This window comes from Anas platyrhynchos, chromosome 28 (assembly GCF_047663525.1).
Source record: "Anas platyrhynchos isolate ZD024472 breed Pekin duck chromosome 28, IASCAAS_PekinDuck_T2T, whole genome shotgun sequence".
Taxonomy (NCBI): Eukaryota; Metazoa; Chordata; class Aves; order Anseriformes; family Anatidae; genus Anas; species Anas platyrhynchos.
Genome location: NC_092614.1, coordinates 6877944 through 6898691, shown reverse-complemented (window position 1 = coordinate 6898691; position 20748 = coordinate 6877944). Strand labels below are relative to the sequence as shown.

At 44.9% G+C, this 20748-nt stretch overlaps 1 protein-coding gene across 3 annotated transcripts in view; it reads left to right on the top strand.

Moving 5' to 3' along the window:
• Nucleotides 1-20748, top strand: part of ASIC2 (acid sensing ion channel subunit 2) — a 551273-nt gene that overhangs the window by 270255 nt on the left and 260270 nt on the right. The window lies entirely within an intron of this gene.

The following is a 20748-nucleotide window of genomic DNA, read 5'->3' as shown; positions in this document are numbered from 1 at the left end:
CTAGCAGCTCATTTTGTCTGATTTAGTTTTCTGCAGAGCACTGTTTTCTCTCCTCAGAAGACTTGGCCCCCTTTCTGTTATCTCTTAGATGGATTATTGGAACCACTTAGACATTTTTGTGTGAAGACAGTAACATTAAAGTTGTTTTCAGTCCTAGCAGTGGTCAAATAACAGCCAGTGTTTAACTTAGCCAAGGCATGTATCTTTTGCTTGCCAAATATGTTACACACAAATCTGTTCTTTTCTTGTTCCTCCACCTGTGACGTTGCTGGCGATGGAAGGAAACTTTATTCACTCTTGTGTCACACTGGTTGTTATCAGCTTGGCAAGGCAAGCAAGTTGATCTCAGGAATGGATAAATAGTACCCCAGCACATGAAGTACAAGTGATCCAATCTACTGGCTTCTAAAGTGCTGCTGGTTCTCTTCCCTAAGGACCGCAAGGACTGGAACGACCTCAGAAAACCAGGCCCTGCCCAAGCCAGGCTGCCACACGCTTGGGAACATGGTCTTTTTTGTCATGCAGTCCTCTGAAAGTTCACTTTTGTATTCTATTTATCTTTTCCTCGGAACAGCCATAATTTTACAGAACGCACAAGGAGGAGTTCTGGACAGCTCTCAGGCTCTGTGGGGACTATAGCATGACATCGGTCTTTCTCTTCTGCTCCTTCCAAGCCACATGTGCTGCTCAGTTGTGCTGTGATCCTGGGTTAGGGGAGGCTGAAGATGCCTCCAGAGCAATGGTTCTTAGGCCAGAGCTGTCCAGTGAGTATCTGGAGAAGTTGCTGTGAGTAGCTGGATGTTCCTGAAGGCACCGTGCTGAGGAGTCTGGCCAGCAGTCAGGAGATAGTACAAGGCACTCTCCTGAAGACATCATGAAGAGGCCTCCCTCTTACTTGGTTTGGTTGTGTATGGAAGTACATTAATTGCATGCTTACTGATACATGGTTTCCTAAGAAGTTAATGAGCTTTCCAGTGGTGCTTATGGCACTCCAGGATTCAGAAGCAAAGTGAGTGTGTGTAAATACAAAAGTAGGCCAAAAAAGGCAACCTGTGCACATCTATGTGTGTATGAAGCTGGGCAGGCCCTGCAGGCATAGTAGTGCTATTTATTACTGCCATCCCACCTTTGCCCACATAATTTCTTCACACCGTTTCCATTATGAGAAGGCAAAAACTCACAGCACACCCACGCTCCCAACTCAGGAAGCTGCTCTTCTTGTTTGATATTTCTGAAGCCCACAGATTCTCTGCTTCCTCCAAGTCTGCCCAGTGCCCTGGTGGTGCAGCTGCCTGCTGCCCGTGTAAACCATGCGTGTGGATGAGGGACGTGGCAAAAGAGGGCACAGGCATTTGGTTACGTCCTGCAGAGAAGGTGCAGAAGCAGGATCCCAAGGCTGCCTGGATAGATGGAGCATTGTCTTATCCCTGTGCCAACCAGCCACACTGCAGAACAGAAGGGAGTAAGCATTGGTTTTTTGTCTTTCTTCACCTCCATTGAGAATAATGTTCAAAAACATTGTCTTAAACCTTTCATGTTCTAGGGGTTTTGGCCTTGAGTTAATTTGTAACCAATTAACTGGAGATGGCTAATAACAGATTTGTAGAGGTTAGTTTGAACACAGCCCTCCCTCTAACTTTTGTTCCAGGCAGGGAAAATTTGTGTCTCAGTGTAGGGTAAAGTGTGTGCATTTATATTCTGTTATTAATGTACTATGGGGAGTGACCAGGTTTGCAAGTTAATTGGCAATTAGTTAATGGCAGGTTAGAAAAAGATCAAGCAGAAAAAAAATAAAATTAAAAAAAAAAAAAAGCCTTTACTGTATGGTGTGGCCTTACACTGGCTAACTTCTGCATTTAATAGAGGCTCCTTTCGTAGAGACAAAATAAATTGCCTGTCAGACTCAGTGCTGGAAAGTGCTTCATGATCCTGGTGAGCCCAGTGCTCCACCAAGTCAGGGTCTCATGCTGCTGTGCTTTGCTTTGCAATATTAACCATATACAACAAAAGGAGAAGATCAGCCATCAGACAAAAAGCGTGAATTTTTCTACCAGCTGGAAACCTAGGTTTAGTGAACTGATCATGTGATGGCAGAAGCACAGGAGAGCAAAGGGGCACCTGTGACACAAGGCTTGTGAGAGGGAGCCAGGGAGCTGGCTTCAGCTCTGCTCCTTCAGAAGCGGGAACAACTAAGGAAGAATAAACTCCACTGGGTGGCTGAGGGAATAGACAATGGTACACAAGAGCCTTCCTTTCCAAAATTTCTTCCTTGGAGAAGCTTGGCAATCCCCCGCCCATGAAGGGAACTGCACATGCAAGAGATGAGCTGGATTGTCAAATGAGGGCCTAGAGTCCAAGCCACGGGTCCCATCCTGACATCAAGTCGTCCTGGCCCTCTGGTGAGCTGCAGAGCTCTACTCCTGCTGCCGGCACTGAGGCAGCTTGGCCTAGTCTGCTGCCTTTGATCAGAACTAGCCTGAAGTTTCCTTGCCCTGGGGAGAACTTCAGCCAGTCTCAGAGAGATGGCCACAGGGCACAGAGGCCTTGGAGGAGACCTACTGGTTCTGCAGTCAAGACAGAGCACCTTGGCTCCCCTCCTTGGATGGGAACATGCACCTCACCTCGAGCCCTCACCCCTCTCCTTGTTTCCTTCCTTGGTTCTCTCCCACATTTAACCTGCAGCTCCTTCAAGGACTGAGCACAGTCCCCACTTCGCAGTTCTTTTTCCAGAAGAACTGAAGGGAAGGCAGGAACAGCCAGACAGTGAGACAGGACTGCTGCTAGGGCATGGCCCCAGGCCCAGCACAAAGTCTGGACTGGGAGCAGGACCATCTTTGGAAGCAAACAGGAACAGTCGTGGGGGCCCTGTAGTGCCTGTGTCACCACATGGCCCAGGGCAGGCTCAGAGCTCTGTTCCCTGTCACCAGCAGTTACCTTCCCTGCAGAAAGGCCTTCTGTTAAAGACCACATCACAGAATCACAGAATTGTAGGGGTTGGAAGTGACCTCAAGAGATCATCAGGTCCAACCCTCCTGCCAAAGCAGGTTCCTCAGAACAGGCTGCCCAGGTAGGTGTCCAGACAGGCCTTGAATATTTCCAGAGAAGGAGACTCCACAACCTCCCTGGGCAGCCTATTCCAATGCTCCATCACCCTTACTGTGAAGTTCTTTCGCATGTTGGTCCAGAACATCTTGGGCTCCATTTTGTGGCCATTGCCCCTTGTCCTGTTCCCACAAAACATTGAAAAGAGATTGGCCAATGCCCTCTGTCTCCCACACTTAAGATACTTGTAAACATTAATAAGATCCCCTCTTAGTCTTCTCTTCTCAAGGCTGAACAGACCCAGGTCTCTCAGCCTTTCCTCATAAGGAAGATGCTCCAGGCCCCGTATCATCTTTGTGGCCCTCCGCTGGACTCTTTCCAGGAGATCCCCATCTTTTTTTTGTACTGGTGGGGCCAGAACTGGACACAGTACTCCATGTGTGGCCTGACCAGGACGGAGTAGAGGGGGAGGATCCCTTGACCTGCTGACCACGCTCCTTTTAATGCACACCAGGATCCCATTGGCCTTCTTGGCCACAAGAGCACACTGCTGGCTCATGGCCAACCTGTCATCCACCAGGATCCCCAGGTCTTCCTCCACAGAGCTCCTCTCCAGCAGGTCATCCCCCAGCCTGTACTGATACTTGCAATTATTCCTTCCCAGGTGCAGGACTTTACACTTGCTCAATGTCATCATGACCACATGTCATCTCCAGGATTCTGGTATTAAATTCAGCACTGTTTTCACACAGAAAACTGTTGGTATGTCTCTAAACTTCTATTTCCAAGCCGTTAACTGGATGGATATACAAGTGTCTTTAATCTTAATCTCTTTGTTGGTCTGTTTATAATTTGCTTTCACGTTTGCTCCTGCTACATGGATTGAGATGCAAAGTGCTATGGAGTCAGGGTCATGGAGCCACTGACACACCTCAGGCTATGGTTTCACTCTCAGAAATTCAACCCCTTGTCAGTTTGGGACTGTTACCCTCAGCTCTGAGCCTCCTGACCTGTTCAACACTCCTTCATCCTCTGTGCCCCACTCATCCAGCCAATGCAGACCAGCCTATGAAATATTTATTTTGTTTTTCTGTTGTTTTTTTGTTTGTTTGTTTGTTTGTTTTTGTCTCTCAGTTCAGCTGCATGATTCATCTCACAGCCCAGCTTGCAATGTCCATGCTGTGGAGTGCTGAACATCATTGAGTGAGTTGGGGCTACTGCCTGCAGGGCGTTGGGTGCCATGTCACCTCCAGCTCTCACCACAATTTGGCCACAAGGTGACATGATTAAGACCAAGAGATCACAGAATCATTAAGGTTGGAAAAGACCTCCAAGATCATCTGGTCCAACCACCACCCTATCACCAATGTCACCCACTAAACCATATCCACAGGCACTATGTCCAACACTTTCTTGAGCACCCCTAGGGATGGTGACACCACCACTTCCCTGGGCAACCCATTCCAATGCCTGACTACTCTTTCTGAGAAGAAATGACTCCTAATTTCCAACCTAAACCTCCCCTGGCACAACTTGAGACCTTTCCCTCTAGTCCTATCACTAGCTATCTGCAGAAAGAGGCTGACCCCCGGCTCCCCAAACCTTTCTTTCAAGTAGTTTCAGAGAGCTATAAGGTCTTCCCTGAGCCTCCTCTTCTCCAGACTAAACAACCCCAGTTCCCTCAGCCACTCCTTACAGGACTTGTGTTACAGGCCCTTCACCAGCTTTGTAGCCCTTCTCTGGACATGCTTCAGGGCCTTGATGTCCTTCTTGTGGTGAGGGGCCCAAAGCTGAACACAGCACTTGAGGTGTGTCCTCCCCAGAGCACAATACAGGGGGACAATCACCTCCCTGGCCCTGCTGGCAGCACTATTCCCAACACAAGCCAGGATACTGTTGGCCTTCTTCACCACCTGGGCTCACTGCCGGCTCATGTGCAGGTGAGCATCAATCAGCACCCCATGATCCTTTTCCTCTGCACAGCTTTTGAGCCACTGCTCCAAGCCTGTAGCACTGCATGGGGTTGTTGTGGTCAAAGTGCAGGACCCGGCACTTAGCCATGTTGAACCTCTTCCCATTGGCCTCTGCCCATCTTGTCCAGGTTCCCCTACAGGGCCTTCTTACTCTTTGGCAGATTGACACTTCTCCCCCAACTTGGTGTCATCTGCAAACTTACTGAGGGTGCACTCAATTCCCGCATCCAAATCATCAATAAATATATTAAAGGGGATAGGCTCCAACAATGACCCCTGGGGAACACTACTCATGACCAGTCACCAGATGGATTTCACTCTGTTTACCACCACTCTCTGGGCCCGGCCATCCAGCAAATTTGTAACTCAGAACAGTGTACCTGTCCAAGTCATGTGGTGCCAACTTCTCCAGGAGAATACTGTGGGAGACTGTGTCAAAGGCCTTGCTGAAGTCTAGGTAGATTATGTCAACAGCCTTTCCCTCATCCATTATGTGATATACCCGGTCATAAAACACATTGAGGTTGGTCAGGCAGGACTTGCCTTTCATGAACCCATGCTGACTGGGCCTGATCCCTTGGTTGTCCTGCATGCATTGTGTCATTGCATTCAGGATGACCTGTTCAACCACCTTTCCTGGCACTGAGATCAGGCTGACAGACCTGTAGTTCCCTGGGTCCTTCTTACAACCCTTCTTATAGATGGGTGCCACATTAGCAAGTCTTCAGGTACCTCTCCAGGTGACCAAGACTGCTGATAAATGATAGAAAGTGGCCCAGCAATCCCATCTGGCAACTCCCTCAGGTGGATCCAATCTGGTCCCATGGACTTTTGACAGTCCAGGTGGAGCAGCAGGTCTCTTTCCACCTGAAGTGTGGGGGGTTCTTCTGCTCTTTGTCCCAGATTTCCAGGCTGAGAGGCTGAGTACCCAAAGATAAGTGGTCTGACTAGTAAAGACAGATGCAAAGAAGGCATTAAGAACCTCAGCCTTTTCCTTATCCTCAGTAGTCACGTTCCCCAATGTGTCCAGTAAATAATGGAGATTCTCTTTGGCTCTCCTCTTGCCATTAATATATTTATAAAAAACATTTTTTGTTATCCTTAACCATAGTGGCCAGGTTGTGCTCGCACTGGGCTTTGGCCTTCCTGACTTTTTCTCTGCATATGCTGGCAACTTTCTTGTACTCTCCCTGAGTTACCTGCCCCTTCTTCCACTGGACATAAACTCTCTTTTTCCTCCAGACATTCAGCAAATGTTCCCTGTTCAGCCATGCTGGTCTTCTTCCCCTCTGGCTCATCTTACAGCACATGGGGACAGCCTGCTCCTGTGCCTTGAAGAATTCCTTCCTGAGGAGTGTCAAGCTTTCCTGGACCCCTCTGCCCTTCAGGACTGACTCCAAAGGGACCCTCCCTACCAGCATCCTGAACAAATCAAAGTCTGCCCTCTGGAAATCCAAGCCAGCAGTTGTACTGACCTCCCTCATGACTTCACCAAGAATAGATGCCTCTACCATTTTGTGCTCACTCTGCCCAAGACAACTCCCAACCACCACATCTCCCACGGTCCTTCTCTGTTTGTGAATGGCAGGTCTAGTAGGGCATCCCCTCTGCTAGGCTCACTAACCAACTGCGTCAGAAAGCTGTGTTCCACACAACCCAGGAACCTCCTAGACTTCTACCAGGCCAATTGTATTTCCAGCATATGTCCGGGAAGTTAAAATCCCCCATGAGGATAAGTGCTGGTGATTGAGTGATTTCTTCCAGCTTCTTACAGAACACCTAATCTATCTCTTCATCCTGGTTTGGCGGTCTATAACAGACCCCCACCAGAATGTTTGCCTTGTGGGCCATCCCCTTGATCCTTATCCATAGGAACTCAACCTTATCATTTCCAGCCTTGAGCTCAACAACATCAAAACACTCTCTAACATAGAGAGCCACGTAACCACCCCTCCTTAGCTTCCTGTCCCTTCTGAAGAGCTCATAGCTATCCATTGCAGCACTCCAGTCATGGGAGTGCTTCCACCATTTTGTCAGTGATGGTGACTAGGTCATAGTTTGTCTACTGCACAGTGGCTTCCAGCTCCTCCTGTTTGTTGCCCATGCTGGTGTAGATGCACTTGAGTCATGCCATTGCCCTCAACCTTGACATTGTTCTCCAAGGCTCATCTCCATTGAGCCTCATTGCCCCACCCACTATTCCCCCTTCATACCTAGTTTAAGCTCTCTTGATGAGCCCCACCAGTTCCAGGGCCAGAGTCCATTTCCCCCTTTAGGACAGGTGAGACCCATCAGCAGCCATCAGGCCAGCTGCCAAGTAAACCTCCCCATTGATTAAAAATAAATAAATAAATCCTGTGATGGCACCAGCCTCTCAGCCATGAATTGATCAGTTATGCATTCCATGTCTGCTTAGTATCCCTCCCCACCACTGTTGGGATAGAGGAAAACACCACCTGTGCACCCACTCTGTCCACTAACTGCCCCAATCCCCTGAGGTCCTTTTTGATAGCCTTCAGGCTTCTCTCAGCAACTTCACCACTGCCAGCCTGAATTATCACTAAGAGGTAATAATCAGAAGGGCAACCAAGGTCAGGAAGTTTCCTGGTAATGTCCCTGACCGGGGACCCCAGGGAGGCAGCAGACTTGTAGGGTCCGGCTGACATATGGGGTCCTCTGTTCCCCTCAGAACGGTGTTGCCTATCACCATTACCCTTCTTTCCTTCTTGGTGGAGGAGTTCTTAAGGTGTGGAGTTGACTTTCTTGCCCTTGACAACCTCCTGTGTGGACCTTCCCCCACATCCTCATCTATCCATCCCTCCAGTTCTAGGGCCTCACCCCTATTGCATAAGGGCATCTGGAGTGGTGAAGTGGGTAGAGATAAATACCTACATCCTGTCCATCATCTGGCTTCTCTCTTAGAACTCTTGGCAAGAAGAAACAAGTGTGAGTCCAGCTATTTTCAGCTGAGGAAGAGAAGATCAACTCCATAAGCACACAGTAGGGCAGGCCCCAGGGAAGCAGAGAAACTCCTGTACTGACAGGACAGACAAACAAACAGACTAGAAAATGGGAAGGAGGTTGTGGAACCTGACCAAGGCAGCAGAGATTAAGAAATAATATAATTTTTAAATGAATTTTGAGCAGCTCATAGAATGGTGTTAATGGTTCTCACTGTGCAGTCAGCTGAAATGTCCTTTCCAGTTCTACATTAATCATATTTGATACTACTTCCCTGAGACAGATGATCCCTAGAACAGGCGGTTTAGTTATTATTTTTTATTGTGCTGGGATAATGTCATAGTCTTGAAAATGCTAGGCTCTGAGCCAAGAAGAAGTCCCAAAGCTTTGGACACATCCCACCCAATGAATGCTTGTAACTGAAGCACCTGAGTGAGGAGTCTGGTAAAGGCAAGGAGTAATAGTCGCTGTATAATCCAGGGACAGAGTATGGCTCTCATCGTCTAGACTGAAATCACTGTGGAAGGACCTCCCTCTCTGCCTAGACAGAGCTCAGACTCCAAGTCTGAACAAAGCTCCTAATTAAAACCTTTCAGTTAAGGGTCTGCTATTCTGTGGGATGCATCTAGGTCAAAATATCCTTCAGCCTTAGGTGGAGTATCCACATGGTGGTTTCTCTGTGCCCTGTTTTCCTCCTGCACTCATGGTTACAGGATAGCTTCAAACAGCTGTGATGCAGAGCACAGTTAATTTACGCCAGCTCTTGGTCTGCTGGCTGGTGTTTAAAGTGGTTCCTGCTTGCCTTGTTAGTGACTTTAGAAGTTTTTTCAAAGGTGAATGTGCTCAATATGTTGCTGCTGCCTAATTTGCATATGTTTTGCATAGCATAAATATTTTGCTTTGGGTGTCTTAACCCACCCTTTATTACCTGAACTAATTGTGGCTTGACTGAATCAAGTTTTTTCTCCAGAGACCCCTGAATATGCCAGGCTAGGAGATACCTGCCCATGCAGGTTATAGAGCATGGAGAGTGTCATGGAGACAGGGTCAGCACAAGGCTTTGGAAACTAGCCAGCATTCAGCCAAAGGTTTGCAGGAACCCTCAGAGGTTGTATAGTTCTTTCTCCTACCTTAAGGCAGGATTGACTGTGATGAATCATTATGTGGTTGTCTGCTCTATGCTTATGCCTCTGATGATAGAGACTGTCTCCCCAGGCAGTCTATTCCGGTGCTTACTGATAAAATTATTTGATGCTTTCCAGATGTTTAAACTAATATTTCTACCTGCAACTTTTTGTCCCGTTCACTGGCCACATAGTACAGCTTGTTCTTGTCCTCTCTGCAGCAGCTCCCTGTATATTTGTCAAGAGTTATTACCTCTGCCCTTCTCTTTTTATTATGTTAAGCAATCTCATTCTTCTTCTTCTTATTATTATCATCAACATCATCATCAATATCATCATTATCATTATTATTGTAGTCTGGTTTGTAGAGTTCTGATAATTCATGCAGTGCTCTTCTGGATCCTCTCCAGCCAGTCCACAGCTTTCATGGGGATAGAAGCCAGTACCACACCTAGGTGGGACTCCAGTTCAGACTCTGGTGCTGATGCAGAAGGACAGATGGATTTCTCTTTGCCTTGCTCTCTTGTTGATGCCTCCCAGGAGCAATTTTGCCTTTCATACAACAGCATAGCATTGCTCATTTATGGTCCCCTTGGGATGCACTAAAGTGTTCAGATTCTTATGTGCAGAACGGCTGCCTGACAAGTTTTATCTAACATGTATTTATGCAGTTGATATTCCAGAATAAGCAGAAATAGTAGCTAGGACAACTTCTTACTGAATGCCATCCTGATTTCTTAAAGTTAATTTCTCCATTTTTTCATACACATCTTTCTAGAGTGCCTCCACTCCCCTAAGATCTCAGAAATGCTCTACTGGTTCAGACTTGGGGTTGCTCCAGCCCAGGATCCTGTCTCTTGAAGCAGCCACATGCTGGGGAGGTGTGAGAACAGGAAGAATATGTGTGGGATGTTTTCCACAGGTGCTTTCCCAGACCTTGGCTGCTCAAGCATCTCCTCAGCCTCTTGTGATTTGTGTCTAGGCAAGAAGCTTCAGAGGTGTGCCACGTGTTAAAGGAGGAGGCATCTCCTTTTGTTCCTCATCCCATTTTCAGTTTCACAAGCCTCTTTAATGCTCTGTTATCTGGTTATGTGACAAATGCTCAACAGAGTGCCCAGCACAGATCCCTGTGGCAACTAAATCAGTGCAGCTTTCCATCTGGATGGTTAGCGATTGAAAACTGTATCTTAAGTATGCGTCTAGTTATGTTTTCACCCCTCTAATTTGTCCTATGCCATTTTCTGTAGTTTGCTTATGGGATGTGGGAAGGAATTTCAGAAATTAATTTTGGGAAAACTTCTCTGTTCAGGGTTTTGCAGCACCAAAGGCCTGCTATATGCAAGAGACATGATCCCCAAAGGTCAAATAATAGAGTGAAATGATATTATCGTTTTGTTTTTGATTTTCATCAGTTCATTGCATGGCCAAATTCATTGTTAGTGAAAGTGATTTGAAGTCAATGGGTTTACATCTGGAAAGAATTTAGAAATAGATGAAGTGAGAAATGGTATTTCATGAGTAATTTTCGAAGTGCTTGGGCTATAACTTTAAACAGAAATAATGATCAAATCAGTTTATGATGCAGAAGTTGAAATGAAGCTGCTGCTGCTTTTTTATTTTTATTTTTTACCTTGTACAATATTCCAAATTAGTTACTGCCTTATAAAAGAAAGCCATTAATGGAATAACAGAGGCTCCTGAAACCTGAAAACCTGAAGTGGACATTTCTGCCAAAGTCCCTGACAATAACTAGCTTGTTACAACTGCAAATCTGTGGAAGAATCTTGAGATATTATGAAAAAGCAGCTTAAATCTGTGGTCCTGCAATCTCTTCAGATAGGACTAGGGTTTTTTTTTTGTTGTTTTGTTTTGTTTTGTTTTTAATTTGAGCAAGCAGATTAAAGCCTCAAAAGAAAATCAAACAAAAAAGGCAGCTTTCATTGCATGTGGAGTGTCACTGAGCTAAGTTTGGAGTCACCACTTTACTCAGAGGAGAGCTTCCTAGCCAACCACTGGTTCATAAAAGTGTTGGCACTAAATTAACTTAACAGAAGAAATGATTTAAAAATTGAAGTACTGGCCAATTGATCATAGTATCCAGAATGCACAATCACATTCTGATGCCATTCAGCACTCAACAGGGTAACATTTAAACTCCTAGTAATTTAAATTGTATTTCAGATTTAGACAGCTTTTTCCTCTAATTCCCTGAATGACCGATCATACTGGGCTACAGGCGGTCAGTAATCTGCAGCTGAGCCTTGGCTTTCCTGGGCTTTCTGGGGCTATAAAGCCATGGTTGTATGGTCACAACATGCAACTTAAAATATTCCTGCTCTTTCTCTCTCTCTCTGCCTTCCCTCCCTAGATGGATCTATTCCCAGGCCTGCTCTAAACACAGCTCTGCATGCCTTGCCCCTTGTGTGGGTGCTGGTGGGCAGGTGGGTTCCCTTTGACCCCGTGTGGGGTCCTGGCTTAGCTATGGGTTGTGATTTTTGAAGAGATGCCATAATTTGTGTTATCCCATCACTGAAGTGATATACACACACCTTTTCTGGAGCTTCATGGGATCTCTGAAGTGGCCTGTAAGCCATCTGTCCCCCAAAAACATGGCTTTGGGCAGCTCTGAGGTTTTATTGGGCTGCAACTGCTGGAATTTTGTCTAATAACCACCACAGAGAGGTTAGCACAGAAGTTTTTGAGCTTGCCAGTAAGATAAGACAAAAAGTAAATATTATTGAGTTGGTCCAAATGTCAAAATACAGAAACCATCTTCTTATGACAGCCTAAATGTCACCATCATCCTGCAGATAGTACCTGTAGCGGGTAGTACAGCAACCGAACAGTCTGGCAGATGTCCCACGTGAATGGTCCCAGTTCACCCAGAAGATGAAGCAGGGATACTGGTTTTAACACTCATTAAACAGAGACAAAACAAATATTTCTGTCAGGGAATGGCCTCCACCAGCTCCCCAGGTCCTTGAGCTTTACAGTGTCCCCAGATCCAATCCACCAGCACAGGTCTCACAGCAGTCGTGGTGGATACAGCAGCTCCTGGTAAATTCCTCTTTTCCAGCTGACTTGCTCTTAAGGATTTGAAGTCTGGGAGGTTGTTTTCACCAAATTATCCATTATAAAGCAATATCAGAGGATCGAGAGTGAGGTGTGTAAGCAAACAAGTAATTGGGAAGCTGCTTGTGGCTTGGAGCAGCCATTTTAATTGGTTGTTCAGCTCCACTTGCTTTAATGGTTTACTTAGTGGCTATGGTGGCTGAAGCAAAATAAATAAGGTGGGGTAGAGAAAATGGAGGAGACCATGAGCTGACGGACAGGAACCACTCCCTGCATCTTGGAACAGACAGTGGTGTGATTTTAAGGGAGTGCTTCTTCATTTCTGTAGTTCCTCCAGTGTCTAAGAGTAGGGCTTCTTGGTCTGGGAGGGGTTTGTATCTGCCATCAAACCTCCTTTGCCTGGTGCTGCTCTTTTCAGGTGGAGAGCAGTTCTTAGGCCAGTGTAGGTTCAGGAGGGAAGACGTGAATGCCTGGCGGTGCATCTGGTCTTCCCTTCCTGCCACCCTCGCCTGCATACTCCTCCTGCAGCACATGCCCTTGATGTTTGCTTACTTTTCTGGTATGGAGCAGGCATGGATGTGTCTTCTAGCAAAGTACCCTAACAGCAAAGTGGCATCAAAAGAATGGAATGAGGTGTTTTACCAAAGGGTCTGCCCAAAGCTTCATTGCTGGTAATGGTGATACATGAGGAAACATTTGGAAGCAATCATAAAATAATTGTGCTCGTAAAGAACTGTATGAACTTCAGATGCCTTTCTCTCCTGAGAGCTCTTCTTCTTCCATGCTTCTGTGTAAGGAAGCATGGACCTGACCTCACAGAGAGCAGCTTCTACTCTTTCAACAATCTCTGCCCCTTGGCCCTATTAAAATGCAAAATTGCTCATAAAACATTTTCTTGGGATACTCCCAAGATTCAGGTGGATTCTGAATTTTCCTTGCAACACATTAAGCAAACTTCTCTTTCTTAATTCTGTAGGCATCCTCTTGCTCCAAGCACACCATTTTTCAGAGTACATTTACTTCAGAGTGATAGTGGTGATTCGTGGTCAATTGCTTGGCCCAGACAATATGACCGGGAAGGTGAGTCCTTCGAATAAAGATACAGCTGGGGTATGTCTGGAGCAGGGAGAGGGCAGGCAGAGAGCAGAGGCATCATGGAAATGGAAAGACCTAATCTAAAGAGTAACACTGAACATGAGAGACAAGAAAAAAAGGAATGCAGCAAAAAGGAAGAAGCTGTGACAAATTTCACTGGAGGCAGTGTGTTAAATATAGCCCTTGGATTTTCTCATTATTAGAATTGGTAGCTGAGCTAAAGACGATCGAGTCTCATGCTTCAGTACATAAACCAATGCAGGCATCTGGGATGAGCCCCCTCCCCCTCTTCCGTGGTACCATGCAATTAATCAGAAACATTAGTAACAAGAAAGCAATTTCCAACAGTTAAATTCCGGATACCGGCTTCTTTTGCTAGTCCATCACTGATCCTTGCCGCAGGCAAGTCCTCTGCTGTATGCCTGACTTTCCCACTCTTAGGAAAGGAGACAGGGCTACACATTTGCCTTGAAAACAGCACCAGGAGCTGAGGGTTGTCAAGAACCAGTGCCCAGTAGAACGGGGTTAGGTTTTGCTTCCTGGGAAGCCTGGAAGACCCTGCTGGGCTTTGGGGACCTGGCAGTGTGGGGTCCAAATTCCCCTTCTTGTGTGGAAGTATTCACCTGGAGCAGCTGCTTCTCTACATCTGTGCCCTAATCTTTCTGCCTGTAATCAAATCAATTCAAATAAATTAGTTTTAAATTGAAATCCATGCTGAATAAATTGTATCAGTTTGGTGAAGGGATAATTGCATTCTTCATTTGTCAGAAGGAGCTGACATTGTGATTTACATGCACTACCTCCAGTTGCACCCTGTAATGGGTGCAGTGAGGTACAGTTCACCATGCTTGGCTTCTCGGTGGCTCTTTCTATAGATGTCTGTTCCTCCCTCAAATTCTGAATCATGCCTGATGTGATTGTATCATTAGTCCAGAACATAGGCTGGAGACAGCAATTTGCTTCTCATTAGGAGCAAAACTTCAAATTGTTTCCCACTGTTTGCCCTAAAAGATGTCAGGTGACATTACTGTATTTCTAAAGGAAATTAATACAATCAGCAAAGCCTGGAAGGCTCAGGACAAAGGTATTTGTAGGGGAGGGCTTTTCTTCAGCTCAGTGGTTTGAAGGTGACTTGCTGTGATAAATGGCTGTTAGTTATTCCTATCTGATGTCTGCTCTGGGGAGCCAGCTGGAGAGAGCAGCAGCCCTACCATAGTTCCTGATGAGCTGAATCAGAGGAGCAGCCCCCTCACTAAGGCTTGTTAAGAGGCACAGCAGAGAGGACAAGGAATGATTAACCCTGGAGAACAAGCTCCTCTCCCATGCCTGCCGGATCCCAATGTCCTGGCAGTGCTTGGACAGGTTTCTGGAGGAGACTCCATCTGCTGACAGCACTGCTGGAGGGTGCTGAAAGCTGTGAGTGCATGGGGTGGTACTGAGCAGGCAGCCACGGAGATCTGGGACTCGGTGGAGTCAGTGAGAATCCTTCACTAGTGAACTGAGCCCTAGAAAGGGCTGCCAATCCTTTAGCCCATGCACCTACCAGGAGTTTAGTTGCAGGGTTCCCTATTGCTGTGTTGTGGAAATGTATGGGGCAATGCCAAAATGGGCAGGGAGAGGAATTCACAGAAAGGTATGCAAAAGGAAATTGAATTCTGCAAAATCTTTCTCAATAGGTGGGTGAATTCATTACAGAAAGTCTTCTGAGAGCAATTGTAAGTGGCTAATAGAGTTTGAATGAAGCTGATAGCCCTGCTATGGAGTGCGTGGGAATAACAGTCTCATTATGTTTCACAGGGCATCCCTTATATTCAAGCAGTTATGCACTAAGTACAGAGAGGTGGAGGAGTCGCTGATTGAAGTGAGACAGAAAGACTAACAGGAGAAACTTTTTGGAGTATAATTGCAAGGGAAATAGCTTCACTGGGAGAGCCCTTACGCTGTGTGTTAGTCTAACAGAGAAAAGGCAGGAACTCTACTGCTCTGAGTTGGACTCAGAGCTCTGGAGAACAAGGCACACGGAGTGATCTTGCAGCAGTTGATGTGAGGACTGTCTTTGTTGCCATCCATGCAGAGGAAGCAGCAGGAAAAAAAAAAAAAAAAGAACGGCCACCAGCCCAGTAGGATGGAGCCCTGATCAGCAGCCCATTAGTTGAGCTAATTTACAAAATGGATTCCACTGTTGCATTGCCCGGGCATGGAATCCATCATAGTAATTAAGACAGGGTGTCAAAGGGTGGATGCAGCTGTGTATGGGGGGAGCAGGGGTTAGTTTGCCATGTGGCAATCATAACAAGTGCCAATGAGGCAAGCAGAGCTGTGTCCTTCTGGGGTCTCCTTGTCTGTGGAGCTGGAGTGATGCTGGTTCCTCGGGGGTGCAGTGTTCTGAGGGCTTTAAGTGTGCCATGAGGCAGAGAACAGGGGCGTGAGCTTCCTAAATCAGGTCTTTCCAGCCTGTTTATGCTCTTCTATACCCTTGCACAGCACCAAGACTGGGATAAGAACATTTCGCCACAGTGAGAAACAAAGGCCCCATGAACAATGGCCAGTTAGAAGTCCTCTGCCTGCCTTTGCTGAGAGCTTTTTCCCAAGACTTTCCTGACTCCATCTTTTCCATCACTGTTTCTGCTGCGTGTTCTGCATTTTAGATCTGCACCCCTTTGGCTGCAGTTCAGTTAGTGCCAGGTATGTGATTAGTACCTGCCACTCCGTGGTCTCCAACGTGCTTACAAACAACCCTTCTCAGGCACTGTATGGCAGAGAGGGATGTGAAGTGATGCACAGGAACCTCTAAATTAGTCACCTGACTATCCCCATCAGCTTTGCTCAGAGCAGTTGTGAGACTGTTTCACCCTGGACATGGTCAGAAACCCACGCAGCTCTGACTAGTTCTTGTCTGCAGGATTTCCTGAGCCAAACACAGCTGAGGCATCACTGGACAGCAGAATTCAGGTGCTTCTGAGTACGTGCATGGCCAAGAATAGATTAGTGTCATCTAACCAGAGCCAGTCGTTGATGTCAGGTTCTCCCTGAGATCTGATGGCTTTGATAAAATCCCCTGGGGAAACAATGCCTGTTAACTCCTTAGTGCACAGAGCATGAAATGTTGCCCCTCTCCTCCCCATTTATGTCTTCAGTGGCCACACAAGAGCTGTCCCATTGCTGCATGGAATTTAATAGGTACAAGCATACCAGCTAAATAATACAATGCTTTTTATGAAGAGTCTGATCTTCTGGTGAGAGACCAGCTTTTAGGTGGAAGTATCATCTTTTATTGGATCAAGTATAGTTGGAAAAAGCAGAGAAATTTTCAGGAACACTTACCATTCTCCAGCTTAGAAATAGAAGTATCAGACTTGAAAGCTAAATAAAAGTTGAGGAAGATTGCTCAGTTTAATTGGACATGTATCACTTTATTCATCTCTAAAAGAAAAAGTGATATGTATGCAGTAGAGCAACAGTTGTGAGGAGGGAGGTGATAGCATGCCTAGATCCTGGGAGAAGCATGGAGATAGCTTATAGCCCAAGTAACACAGGAAAGTTTCTGGTGAGGACTATCTTTCTACAAAACAGTATTTATATCTGATCCATGTGTAGTCAGATTTTCTGCTGCTGGTAGGGGCTGTGAACTTGATTTCCTGTTCTTTGAATGCTTCAGAGAAAGGGGAAACCCAGTTTCTTTACAGTGTATTACTTGTTTAATTCATATTCTAGTGTCCTGTTTTATTTCATGTTGCTGCTTTGCAGGAAATGTTTCACCATTGTCTGCATGCTGCCATAAATACTGTTTTATCCGTGTAGTTTCACAACCTCGCCTCTTCGTTTATCAGCTTGCCAGTGAAGACAATAATCTTCCCACTGCCTGTATCTCAGCAGTGCTTATTTTGGGAATATGTACTGCAGAACAGAGCAGGAACTGATGGACTGTCTGTGGAAAAGAGTGACGTATCCTTGAATCCTCCAAAATGTTTCATAAGAACTCCCAAATGTTCTGTTCAAACTATCACACAATGATTGTCATTAATATTCCTCAGTAAGAAAAAAATAAACATGTCTGTTTGCACTGTATAATTATGGATAAAATTTTTCTTTATAGGGAGGAGGCATTTTACACACATCACCAAAAATCCAGTTTTCAATTAAAGAAAGAAAGAAAGAAAGAAGGAAAAAGGATTCACTCTGAACTCTTCAACAAGACCTGCCAGGTTAGCGTTCACGCATGCTACTGCACTCATGATGGCTGGGTGACGTGTTTCCCTAGGATCTCACGTCTGAGATAAGCCCAGCTCCAAATTATGAGCTCAAATCCACTGAATCCCATGAGTGGGAAGGACCTCAGGTACATTTGAAGTAAGCCTCTCATATTTGAAGGGATTTTTGTTTGAATAAGGCGCAGCACTTGCAGTCCATTAGCTGTTTTCTTCATGTTAGGTTTTCTTTTTTACATTTTGCACAAAGCTTCTGGGTTTGCTGTAAAAAATGAAAGATATATGATACCTTTTTTAGCACAGTTTGATATCTTTTGCTGAATTAAAAGTGACTCCTAGGTTACTGTTTTCCCTCCTGCCTGGCAACTAATGAGAATGGCATGTATTTTGCTAATGTTTTCTTATTCATCATTTTCTGCCTGATTTTTTTTTTTTTTTTTGCAAGCTGCCTCACCTTTTGTTCTCTTATTTCTCTTCCATTGCCTCTTCAGTAGATATCTGCCTCCCTGGGAGCTCAGCTTCCTGATGAATTCCTCTCTTTTACCCGTTTATCTGCCCTGAACCTGAAATCTGATTCTGGGCTTGCCTCTGGAACATGGAGTACAGGTCCACTTCCCCAGCTCTTCAGAGTGGGTTCTGGGGAAAATACCTCATTATTAGTTTTCATTTTGTGCTCAATTTTTTTCATTACCTTAAGAGCACTTTCCCCAGCTTGACATCCTTTAACATTTATTTTCAAACTGTTTCTGGTGTTTAACTTCATCTCTGATCATAAAGGCCTATTTTTCTTCCTCTCCATCTCTTTCTATCTTTTTCCTCCCAAACTTTCAAAGAACTGTAGCATGACTATGAATCTTCAGGGTCAGACACCAGTGTGCAATTATCACATGCATCAAATGCCCACTGAAGCAGTTGATGGGGAATGCCAGGTGCTGGGCTAACTTCCAGCTCTGTGGCATTTCGGTACTGTCAAATTGTTCTTACCCATCCTTATGTGGTTCTTTGGTCCCACCTCACCCTGTGGAATCAATTCAACTGCCTACTCTAGTGTTGTCTTGAATTCTGCCATATAATTAAATGCCAAAGATTGAATGTGGTCAGACAGGATGGGATATCCTTACATTTCTTCAAAGTAGTAGAGCTTGGGGAACAACTGCCCTCTTTTAAATTCACATCCACATTGTATATTCCGGGCTGCCATGATTCATGGAGCCACTAAAACATCAAGCCAAACAAAGCTAATATACCCAGCCTGCTGGGTCTGTGCAGCAGCACCAGGACTGGGTGCAGGTCAGCAAGTGCAGAGGTGTGTGCACTTCTCTGCTGTCATCAAAAATCAAGGACTGGGTTGTTTTGGCTAAGTCTCAAGGTGACAGATCCAAGTAAAATCATTAAGATGGGGAACACAGTGCAGGTTGCTGTCAGCTCATCAGTTAATTCATGCAACCCGTGTGGTCATGTTAGAGGAAATAAGAAGCATGCTTGCAGAAACTGAGATTTAAGAAGAGTTAAGTAGGACTAAATTAAAATAAACAAACAAACAAAAAACATTTAAAAACATAACTGATAGTCTGGCTTGCTTCATGTTTAAATTTCAGTCTTTTTCTCTTGGCTCCAGCATGTGCTTCAAACATTTTTTATGGGTTGATGATGGTTTGCAATTTTCATTTGCACTTTATTTCCCTGAGGAAAGCTCAAATACAGGCACGGCATGTGGTTTGCTATAAGTTGCCTGCTGGATGGTTTTGCACAAAGTTTTCCAGCTGGGTTCACAAAGACATAAGAATTTAAATGATTTGTTTAAGGTCACCCAATGAACCAGGAGCCTTCATGGTAATAAAACACAGTGGTCCTTGACTGGAACAATATCAATTCAGTCCTAAAAGGGGAGACTTTGCAACACTTCCAGTTACACTGTCTACCTGCTCAGAACCTAAGAGATACATTTACTGGAAAGTAAAGGTATATGATGATGGGATTAGGTTATGTATTTGTACATACATGGTCATAAATATTTTCAACCCTGAATGCTCCTCAGTGAGACAGGGCCTGAAGCTGTTACTGCCAGTCCTTATTGTGTATTTCACAAATGCCATTGTGTCTGCATGGAAGAGACTCTAGAAAGAGACTCTTATAAGGGTCTGTTTCAGTGGGATTATGTAGCAGGACAGGCAGAGATGAAGGAAAGAGGTCTGGATTCCAAACCCCATGAGATGGGAACCTGATGTTCATCTGGTTTGTATCAGTCCTTCTGGATGTTCAGCATGGCAACATGACCTGAGGTGAAATCCTTCATCTAGAAATATAAATAATTTGGAAATTTAGCAGAAATCAGATAAAAATGAAGGCAGAAAGCAAAGCTAAATACTTGGCTAAAGTGTTTTATATGTTAACAGTTCAGGAGTTGGAGTGATTAAATATATTTGTATGTTTATGCTAAATTCATTAAGACTATCTCAGTGAAAAACAAACTTAAAAGCAGAAGCTTTTCAGTTCTTCCTTTTCAAACAACATTTGGAGTGGGTGGGTCTAAGGTGCTCTCATTCATACATGAGAAGACAAAAAGCAAACAATGAAACTACGGTTTGAAAGCCAGGTGAAGTAATTTGTAGAAGACAATGCAGAACATTTTATTTGACTCAAAAAAAAAAAAAAAAAAAAAAAAAAAAAAAAAGTTTGTGGAAGATCTTATCATCCTACAAAAAAAAAAAAAAAAAAAAAAAAAAAGGAAAGGAAAAAAAATATGAATATTTATTTCCCATTTGGGGAGTTTTGGTCAGTGAACTGAAACTTCAGTTATTTATGCAGTTCTAATCACAGAACTACAGACATCTGGTTGCCTCAATCACACTCTTTTTCACAGATGATGTTAGTCCCTTATATGAAGAAGTGATCCACTTAGCAGCCTAACATGTTGAGCAGATGTGGTTAAAATCTTGATGCCAAGTGGAAATAATGAGTACACTCATGAATGCATTAGCTGCTCCTCTCACTGAAGTCAAAGGGATCATTTTGACATATTTGCTGCTTCATATTATTGCCCAATTACTGTAATCTTGGTTCAGCTTTTAAAGGTCATCTCTGCCTTTTCTTTCAGTTTGACAGCCATGGACTGAGCTGAGTGGGGCTTATCCATAGGTAATCAAAGCAGTGCAATGGTCACTGATTAGAAACCATCTCAGCTTTTACCATTCAGGTGGTATGTGTCCTGTGGAAGGCATTGCTGCTTCTGAGCAGTGCCTCAGGGTGTATTTAACACAGAATAAAGGCATC